We start from the raw sequence: 10,541 nt of genomic DNA, 5'->3' as shown, positions 1-10,541 counted from the left end.
CAGAGCCCGCCAGGGACGGTGGACACTGGGCATCTCAGCCGGGAGCTGTCACAGGGCTCCGGGAGGCCCAAGTGGGACTGTTTGTTGGAAACAGAAAAGCAACATTTGCATTTCAAGGCCATCAGCCCTGGAAACCAAGTATTTTATTTTGGGATCAGGCCACGTGTGCCCTGACAGGCGCCCAGAACCCATCTGGGGGAGGAGGTAAATGGAACCTGACCTGACCTTGCTGCCCTGGTGTGCCCACCCTGACCCTCATGGCTGCCCTCTGAGCATCGAGGAAGCTGCCACATACGGGCGGGGGGCTTGCCTTGACTGACACCCTGAGGGTTGTCCCCTGACCAGTCACTGGTCGGTCTCCTGAGCCTGTCCTGCAGCCTTTGTGCCCAAACAGGCCGGCATCGCCTCCTGACTGCGCCCACCCCACCCCACCCCAGCCCCCCGTGGATTTTCCTGGGAAGCCTCCACCAGAGCCCTCTGGCCAGAGTCTGCTTACGGAAAACCCGGCTGATGCTGGGTCTCCCCGGGCCTCCCGTCCCCTGCCGCTCCTCCCGTAGCTCCTCGCTGGCCTCTCGCAGCTGTTCTCAGACACCCCCTCCCCAGGCCCCAGCCGGTGCCCCAGAGGTGGGGGAGACTGAGGCAGAAGCACCCTGTGCCTCGGGGGTTGAAGCTGAATGGGTTGGTGTGGGCAGTGTGGGTCCCAGAACAGGGGACTCCCAGGACTGCCCACCTGACAGATATAGCCAGAGGGGGCGGTTCCTGGCATTGCCAGGGGTCCCCATGCAAGGGAGCTGGGAGGGATCCTGCTTTCCCACTGGCGGGCTGCTCCGGGGTCCTGGGCCGAGCCTTGCACTCTGCCTCAGTGCTGGCCCTCACCCCTCCAGGCCTCCCTGAGTCCATGCCCACATCCCTGGCTTCTTGGGGCACAGACCCAGATAGCAGGGGGCAGGCAGGTAACCTGAGGTCCTTCTGGGGCACAGGGGAGGCTGTGGCTGTGTGGGCAGGAGAGCTTCCTGATTGGGACTGCTTCTCGGGTCCTCCTGCAGCCCCCAGTGGCCCCTGACCTCTCCCCTTGAGGTCTGTGTTGGGGGGGTGGCTCCTTCTCCAGGGCACTCCCAATGACCTTTGACCCCCAAAAGCCTTCCCCCTCTTACCACAGGGACCAAGGCCCGGCCAACACCCCCACTGCCTCCTAGCTCCCACCGGGCTGGCCACCAGTCCCCACTAGCCCGCGGCCCCAACCCAGCAGCGGGCAGGACCTCGGGGAAGACGGAACTGGGGGGTGGAAGGGACTTGGGACAGGCCTAGAGTTGAGGAGGACACGGGGGATCAACTCCTCCCGGGAAAGGCCCTTGCCCCCAATACCTTTGCCCCACCAGGTCAGCACCTGAAACATGCCCAGGGACAGGCTGGACCATGGTGAGGGCGAGGGGAGGGACACCGGCCAGCCATCCCCACCCTGCCCTTCACCACACCTGGCAACACTTCCTCCCCCCCAGGCTCTGGGAACCTCAGCATCGATCTGGGGTCAGAGCTGGGATTGGGGCCAGAGCCACGCAGGGTTTGAAATGTTCTAAGCAGGAGCCCAGCTCCAAGGGACCTGCAGCCCTTGTCTGAGCCCGGGCAGGAGGGGTCCTTCCCGCACCCCGTGCTTTAAAGGCTCTCGTTCTGGTCCTTCCAGACTGAGACCCTCTCCACATGCCGTGAGGGCTGATGGCTGAGAATAGGACGCTGCCGCTGTTCCGTCAGACCTGGGGCACAGGGACAGAGCTGGTCCGGGGCTGGATGGTCAGGGACTCTGGTGGCTGCTGGGTCACGGCCAAGTGGTGTGTCCCTTCCTTGCAAGGAGGAGGCCTGCTGACGGAAAGCAAGAACGAAACAACACCCTCTGGACGCGGTCATGTTTCCTTTGCCCTCAGACCTGTGTCCGTCCTCTAGGTAGAACCATGGAGGCCGGCCCCACCCGTGAGAGCAGAGGGCCTCCCTCAAAACAACCCCCAAATCCTGAGCACCCCCCCAAGCCTTTCCCTTCTGATCCCCCAGCCCTAGAAGCAGCTGTCCCACTAGGGGGACACTACAGGCACCAGGGTCCCCAAGGGGAGCCCTTGGGTTTGGGTTTTAACCCAGCCAGATGGCCCCACCAGACATCCATCCATCCATCCAGAACTGGCTGGGAGGCCCTCACAGGCCCAGGAGACGAGACAGAGCAAATACCCAGGCCATCTCCTCCAGGGTGGGGTACGGTGGGGGAGAGCGGTGGTTCATCCCCGTGAGCGGCTGCTTGGGCCACAATCCTACCCACTCTGCCTACTGTGTTGGCTCTAAGGGGCTATGCCTCAGTTTCCCTCAGCGGGTCTGCTGGCTGACCATGGAACCCCAAGGCTGCCTTGGCCTTGGCACTTCTTGGTCACTGGCTGGGTGGGATCCTGCTGGGAGAGGACCTGTCCCTAGGCCTGGCCAGACTGTGGCACACCCCGCTCACTCCAGGACAGGAAGGGGAGGCCTCAGCAGCGGAGGGGGCCTAGGCCACTAGCCCACTCTTGGGACTGCCTTGTCCTGGCCTCCTTCCTCCCACACACCCAGCCTGAGGCACACAAGGGCCCATCCGAGTCCAGCCTCCCCCTGCCTGCCCCCCTCCCTGTAGCCTCCGAGGAGCCCCAGGCAAGACCCTAGGGCTGGGGGCCTGCAGAGCAGGTCAGAGCCCAGAATGAGGGCAGAGACTCCATGAAAGGCCTGGACCCTGGGGGGGCAGAGGAGCCCCAGCAGCAGTGGGGAAGTGAGCAGGAGACTCCTGTTCTGAGACCAGCATCATCGAGGAATCTGGGTCACAGCCACAGCTTCCTCGGGCTCAGCAGCCTCCCCAGCATCCGGGGCGGAGGAGGGCACCACTGCAGACCCCCAGCGGCCAGGCCTCCCTCCTCCTGCCCCCTGTCTGTGCGTCCACCCCTCCAGCAAGAAGCCTAAGAGGCTGGTCAGAGCACTGGCCTGTGCACTTGGCTCGTGTGTCTACGGCCCACAGCAAGGTCAACCTCAGCTTGCCTTGCAGTCCAGAAAACTGAGGCTCGGTGCGCCTCCCCCCAGGATTCAGGCTCTGTCTCAGCCTCTCCCTGCCAGTTCTGTTTTGTCCTTCAGCCCTGGCCATGCCCTCCGGTCCAGGCCTAGACCTGGATGGACTCAGGAAGCCCTGAGTCCACCTGGAACCACGCCATCATCCTGGGCTGGGGTGTGGGCTCTGTCTCTCCGGGTTCCTGGGGTCTGCAAGACATCATGAGGACCTGGCCGCCCCGCTCACTTCCTCCCGCACGTTGCTGACATTGCACAGACCCAGCTTGGCCCGGCCACGTGGGGTGCTGTGTGTAGGAGACCGTCAGCCGGCCCCAGGCGCCCTGCCGCTGGGCAGCTGGGGGATAGGGACGCGGGACCCCAGGGTCTCCTGCCTCCTCGCGCCCTACCTGGCATGGGGCGACCGCCCAGCTGCCCACTGACCTCTGGCCACAGAAGAGGGCCTGAGATCCCAGGCCCTTGGCCGTGGGGCCTTACTCATCTGCCTGGAGTTGACGGATGCCCAGAGAGCCAAGAGGCTTTGCCGAGACTGCTGCAGGGGCATTGGCCCTGGAAATGGGCAACCACGTGTGGGCCACAGGGGGCCCAGGGGGCTGCACCTCCCCATGCCTGGCCATCTGGTCCCTCCCAGAGTTCAACTTTGGACACAGTCACAGGGAGCCTGAGGGGTATGGTGCTACCACCCATGCATTCTAGAACACCCCTCCTGCTTCCCCAGTGCTTTTGGTGTGGGAGGGGGCAGGACCACTGGCTCAGAAGCTTGGAAGGAAGAACGGTGAGGGTCGTCAAGGAGGCCTGCTGCTCTGAGCCGCCAGGGACAAATTGGGGGCCACAGGCTGACATCTTTAACCACCCCAGGAGGTCTCTGCACCCCGGCACAGTGCCCGCACCCGGCCTACTCCCCTGTGTCCGCATCACCTGTCGACTTGGGCTCTGGGCCGGTGACCACAGGCTCAGCCTGGCTTACCCAGCCACACCGAGAGAGGGGCCTCCATGGGCTCTCAAGGGCTGGGGCTGCCTGCTGCCCCCCTCTCCAAGCACTCAGGGAGGTGACCCCTGGCAATGGAGTGAATTGTGTCCCCCCACAAGCAGATAAGTCCGAGTCTGAACCCCCAGGGGCTGTGAATGGGACCTTATTTGGAAGTAGGGTCTTTGCAGACAATGGAGTTAAGATGAGGTCATTGGGCTGGGCTCTAACCCAGGCACCTGAGTCCTTCTAAGAAGAGGGGACCTGGCCGCACAGCCACCGGAAGGCAGCCACGTGCAGGCCGAGGTTGGCAGATGAGGCCGCAAGCCAAGGCCCCACACCAGAATCTGGACTAGGCAGGAGGAACCCTCCCCTGGGCCTCTGGAGAGCGGGCAGCCCTGGGATCCTGGCCTCCAGATCTGGCCGCCCCGGGGAACCCACACCCAAATCCTCACGAGCGCCCACCCCCAGGCAACCTCCCCAGCTGGGACCGAGTAGGTCTGGAGCCAGGCTCAGCCGAATGCACAGCCTCACAGAGGACAAGGGCGCAGGGGACGTGCGGGAGGGCAACCATGCGTGGCATGGGGAGAGCCGGCCCAGGCCGGGCAGGCTTCCTGAAGGAGGCAGCCACTCACAGCCTTCCAGGGGCCCTTGCAAGGTGGTATTATCCCCCCAGTTCAGCTTGGCATACAGTTGGTGCTCAATAAATAGGGCCCGCTGGAAGGGCTGGAGAGTCCTCGGCACACCCAGCCAGCAGAGAGCAGGAGCCCCCCCCCCCCCGCCCCCGGTCCGCCCTGATATCTGGGCGTCGGGCCTGAGTGTCTGAGGCTCTCGCTCCCTGAGGCCTGCCCCCGCATCTGCAGACCCTGTCTGCTGCCGGGAGTCTCCCGGGACAGCCCTGGGCCCTGTCTCCTCGCCCTGTTTAAATATTTAATCCAGTTAAATATTAACCCTCTTCCAAGACCCAATTACGAATGGATCGATTCTGGGCTGCCTGAGCTGATGGAGTAGCTGGGAGCGTTGGGTGGGGGCTGCCCTTACAGCTGGGGTGCTGGGTAGGAGGCCGGGCAGGAGGCCACTGGGCCTGAGTCCCGGGGAAGCTGACAGCCAGGGACACAGCGAACCCTTCTCTGCACATGAAGGAAGCCTCCGCCCTCCCTCAGACATGCGGGACCCCCCGGGCCCCCGCGGCCTTCCTCGCTCCTGGCCTCAGTGGGCAGCAGGGGACCCATTCCTGCCGGGTGAGGGGAGGGGCGTCCCACTGGAAGGGGGCACCCCTGTTGGAAGCCAGTTTGAAATGATGGGACAGGTCGAGCTCGGCCAGAGGCACGGAGATGAGCCCTGGACCCGCCCCGGAGATGAACGCAGCTCGTGGTGCCAGTCCACGCACACAGGTGTTGGCCCCTGCCATGGATTCCCTGCATGTCAGCGTCTCCGAGGGAGGGTCACTGGGCCACTCACAGCGGTCTGCGCTGACTGTACACGGTACCAGACCCAGCGTGTGGCCACGATCCGCAGATTCTCATAAATGTGGGTCACTCTTGGTTGTAAGCCCTGCTCCCGCACCCAGAGCCAAGCTGCGGCCGCGGAGCGGGAGCCCCACTCTCCCCCCAGGTGTGCTGCTTGTCATTCAGTCCCGCACGTGGCCTCCGTGCCTCGCCGTCACACAAACGACGGATGCTCCACGAGCAGCGGCTGGCCCTCCAGCACTTGCTTCTCCGCAGCCGCTGAATTCTGGGACGTGTCACCTGGGTTCGCACAGACTAGCTCACAGCGGCTCCAGCCAGACCCCTGCTGACCCCGGTGCCTCCCACGCAGGGTGGGCCATGCGTACCCCCGGGCCCGCCGTCTGTCTAGCCTCCCTCTCCGGTCCGTCTCCCCAGGTGCTCTAACGACGGCGGCGTGACAGGAGACCTCGACATCGGGGTGAGGAGCCCTCCCCACCGTCCTTCCTGGGAACTGGCTTGGCCACTGCTGGCCCCCATCCAACCGGATACACCATAGAGTCCGCGCGTCAAGGCTCCCGGGACGTGCATTAGGCTCTGATGAAATTATGTTGAGTTCATGGAGTTAACTTAGCAGAGTTTCCCTCGCTGCAGCCTCAACTCTTCCCGGGCGCGAGGATCAGAGCTCTCCGAGTACTTAGATCTTCTTGGTGTCCTGAATAGCGTTTTTATTCTTCTGCTCCTTCCCGAGCATCCCCCTCCCAGCCTGGCTTGTCTGAGCGGCTTCCTGTCTGCCCGGCGCCCACCGGGGACGCCACCCTGGTCTCCGGCCTCTCCCCCGCTGGTGAGGGGTCTGTGATCCGTCACCTGCCCTCCCTCAAAACCACCTGACTCACTCTACCTGTCCCCGTGGCCTCTCTTTGCAGGGGTCCAGAGGTCGAGCCAAGGGGAATGGACTCAAGCGTGTGTTTGGGGTTTGCTGTGTCTCTGAGTTCGGGGTCCACATGCTCCACAGACTGCCCAGCGGCCCTCTGTCCCTCTGTGTCCAACCACGCCGCCTCCCCATCCGAAGTCGTGGAGCAGGGACCCTCTCCTTCCCTTACTCCTTCGGCCAGCATTCCCAGATGTCCCTGGTTGGGATTTTCAGGTGCCGCGGGCTCCCCGAGGGTTCCCGCAGCCCTGGTCTGGGGCCCTCAGCCGCATCTAGACACCCCCAGAGACTGGGACTCCGGGGACTCAGAGCACATGTTTTCCCCCCGACGGGGACATTAAACATGAACCGTCTACGTTCCAAAGTAAGAGACGGAAGGCGCCAGTCCTGGCAACGCAAGGCGGTCCCTGGCCGGCCATGCGGCTGCTCAATAAAGCCGCGAGGAAGTTGCAGTGGAAGCCCGCCCATCAGCGCTGGTGGCAGGCATCCCCGGCCCGCCGGCCCTCCAGGCCACACGCTCTGCTCTCTGAGACGCTGTGCACTCCGAGGGTGTGCACAGTTGTGTTGGCAGAGAGGCTGGACACCGGGGATGACGCTCCACGGCCGGGCCATGGACCCTCCCGGGGCAGGGCCCCCTGTGAAGAATCCTGCAGCCTCGAGATGGACCAGACCGTCGCCCACCCCCCCCCCAGAAACAGCCGCGGCCTGTGCCTGGGACCTCATCTGGGAAAGGGTTGAGATGTAATGACGTTAACGATCGTGAGATGCAATTGTCCTGGGTTTGTCCGATGGGCCTCCAACCAACAACGGCGTCCTCGTAGGAGAGAAGGGGGACGCACAGAGGCATCGGAAGGAGGCCTTGGGCAGAGATGCAGTCACAGGGCGGGGGACACAGGAGCCACACACCAGAGCCCGCGAGAGGAGGACGCACCCTCCCGAAGAGGCGTCCGAGGGACCGCTGCCCTCCTGCACCTTGATCCCGGGTTTACAGCCTCCAGAACCGGGAGGATGGGTTTCTGCCGATTTATGCAGCCCCTCCCCCACCCACCCGTGCGGGCTTGCAGACGCCCCTACACGCTTACCTCGCACACCCACACCGCTTCGGGGACGCTAGGACCTAGTGCTAGTCTTGGTCACTCGCCAAGTGCCTTGAGCAGCACGGGCTGGAGATCTTGCGACCAAGCGGCCCTCCAGGGGTCGGTGGGGAGTGGCTGGTACCCCCTCCTTGCACAGGGGAAACCAAGGTTCCCAGAGGTCAGCGCTGGCCCCCGGTCGTGCGGCCCCGGGGTCAGATGGGAGCAGGAACACGGGCCTGGGCTCCCTGCTCTCTCTCCACGGACAGGGGTCAGACCCCCAGCTGCTCAGCCCCCACCTGCACAGCCCAGGTCCTGTGCTGGGAGGTTCTGTTCATCTAGTTTCAGGCTAAAGAAGATCCTGCCGTGGGAGGCCGGTCAGTCTGCTGAGCTGGGCACACAGGGCTCGGTTGCCTTGCTGGGGGTGCTGAGGGGCCTCTGGGCAGGGAGGGGCTGGGCAGGGCCCCGTTCTGGTGGAGGCCCTACTCTAGATTTTCCCAGACGGCGTGAGCCTCCCTGGGGACCCTTGCCCACCACCCACGTCCGGTTGGGGCTTGGAGCCCCCGCAGTGGTGGGGGTTTTGTGTGTGTCCCGGAGGACTAGGGACGGCGGCTGATCTGCCCACCGCACGCCTTGGCTGACCCGTCTGTTCCGATGTTCAGATTGCTCTCAGATTGGGTGGCTGGCATTGTGCGTTTTGGTGGGCTCTTTGTGCCCCGGACACAAGCCCCTCGCCTACCGGGTCTCCCATCACCTTGACTTAAGCACCTTTGGGTGAGCCGAGGGCGTCGGCCCGATGAAGCGCAGCTCACCACTCTCTCTCTGACGCTTTCTCCGTCGTCCTTAGGAAATACCTGTCTCCCTCAGAGCCCCATGGTATCCTCCCGTCCCTTCTCGCGGCAGTGTCACCGCTTGGATCCGTGCCGGGGCTCGCTGACGTTTGTGCAGCGGGAGGTGGGGTCGAGGGTCGTTTTCCTCCAAGGTTTGCCCACTTTTCCCAAACCCCCGGCCGCAGACACCTCTGTTCCTCCCACCGAGGTACGCTAGCCCCTTCGTCAAAACTCGGCGGCGCCCACGGGGCCTTGTGTGCCCTTGAGACGCGCGCATGGCTGACCCGCCGCCCTGGGCTCGCCTCTCCCCCACTCGTGGTCACCAAGCCGAGGTGTGACCTTCCGTAGAAGCGGGTGTGTCCTCCAGCTTTGTTTTCAAGACGCTACGTTAGCTCTTCTGCGCCCTTGGCACCTCCACCTGTGTCTTTAACTCGGCTGGTTAACTTCCTTTCGGGGCCTGGTTTGGGATTTCCCTGAAGCCCACAGAGCTACGTGGGGAGCAGCCCCGACCCGCAGGCATGCTGTGTCTCCAACCTCCCTCCGGAACTCCAGCTCTCGGGTTCATTCCTGAGGTCTGGCACATCTTCTGCCCAATTGATTTTTACGTGTTTTAAGACTTCATTGATTTATTTGCGAGAAAGCAAGAGCGGGGGTGGGGGGAGCTGTGGGAGAGAGAGGGAAGCTCTGGCAGACTTCCCACGGAGTGCGCAGCCCCGTGGGGCTCGATCTCACCACCCTGAGATCAGGACCGGAACCCCGAAGACAGTCGGACGCCCGGCAACGAGGCCCCCAGGCGGCCCACGTTTGCTATTTTTGGATGACATTGTAAATGGGAGTTTTCCAAATTTTATTTTGCAACCGTCGCTGCTGGCATGTACTTTCCCACGTTGCCTGGAGCCCTCAGGAGCCGCTGTCTTCATTCTAGCGGGACCGTGCGGAGCGGCCGGGGCCGAGCGGGCGTCCTTGCCGTGTTCCTGCTCTAAGGGGAGAAGAGTCCGTCTCTCACCGTCGAGGGGGCGCTTGCCATGTGGTCTTCCTACACACTCTGATCAGGCTGAAGGGGGTTCCTGGCTATCCTTCCCCCCAACCCCTCCAGGAAGGCGCCTGCTCTCGCCCTGCTGACCCGAGGCCTCGCCCTGCTACCCGGGAGTCGGCAGTGTTGGTGTTTTATCTGGATGGCTGGTGCGTGTCCCCTGCGGATCCCGGCAGGGTTGGTCTCCGTCCTTATCTCAGTAATGAAACCACGGAAGAGGCCATAAATCCAGGAAAATGAAAGTGTCGGCATCTTCTGAGCAGAAACCAGTGTCTCCCGCAGCTGCTCTCTGGCCGGGGGAGGGGGCAGGAGCTGGACGAGGCTCCTAGAGGGGACGTGCCCCCGGCCCCCACACTTGGTCCTTCTGGATGGTCTTGGGGCCTCCTGCTTCCAGGGACCCTGTCCTGAAGGCACTGCCAGCTCCCCGAGGGTCTAGCTTGCACAGGGGAACAACTTAGGACCAAAGAGGGGACTCTGAAGGGTTGAGCTCCTGGTACCAGCCTCAAACTTAGCCCAGATGGAGCTCACAGCTACAAGCCCAGGTGCAGGGACTTCTCCCTGCCAAGACCCAGGCCGTGGACAGTTCAGGTGCCAGGGAACCCCCCACTTGTCTTCGCGAGGTCTCCTAGGACCCCTGTTTCTCTAGCTGGACACCATGTGTGCCTGGCCCAGGCTTGCCATCCTCATTCCCCAGAAGGGTCCCCAGGAGGCCTGATTCAGTCTGGGTCTGCCTCTGAGCTAAGGTGGGTCTCCCCTGGGGGCTGGGGCAGCTCAGACAGGCAGACCCAGGCCCAGCTCTGCGTCACTGCCCATCAGTGCCCCCTAAACTCTCTGCCGTCTGCACTCACCGTGCGGAAAGCACTCGAGAAGCTCACTCAACCAACATGTGCACGGCTGCCACAGCGAGATGGCGGTGGCAGACTGGGAAGGACTTAATCCATAGCCACCAGTGAGCAGCGGGACCTTGGGGGCACGGCTCCTCAGGGAGGCCAGGCTACGGGGCTCCCACATGCCCCGTGAGCCCTACCCTCCTGGGGAGGATGAGACACATGTCACTCTCCCTGGGGCATTGGGCTGGGGGCTCTGTAGTGGTCAGGGACCATCCGGTCTGACCTGCTGCCGGCTTGGTAGCCGTGGACTGGCGGAGCCAGGAGCCCCCCCCCACCCCGCCCCCGGGCCGCCGCCAGGAACACCTTCTC

This window comes from Neovison vison, chromosome 14, assembly GCF_020171115.1.
Source record: "Neovison vison isolate M4711 chromosome 14, ASM_NN_V1, whole genome shotgun sequence".
NCBI classification, from domain to species: Eukaryota; Metazoa; Chordata; class Mammalia; order Carnivora; family Mustelidae; genus Neogale; species Neogale vison.
The sequence above is the reverse complement of the archived record's forward strand: the minus strand, read 5'-3'. Positions refer to the sequence as shown.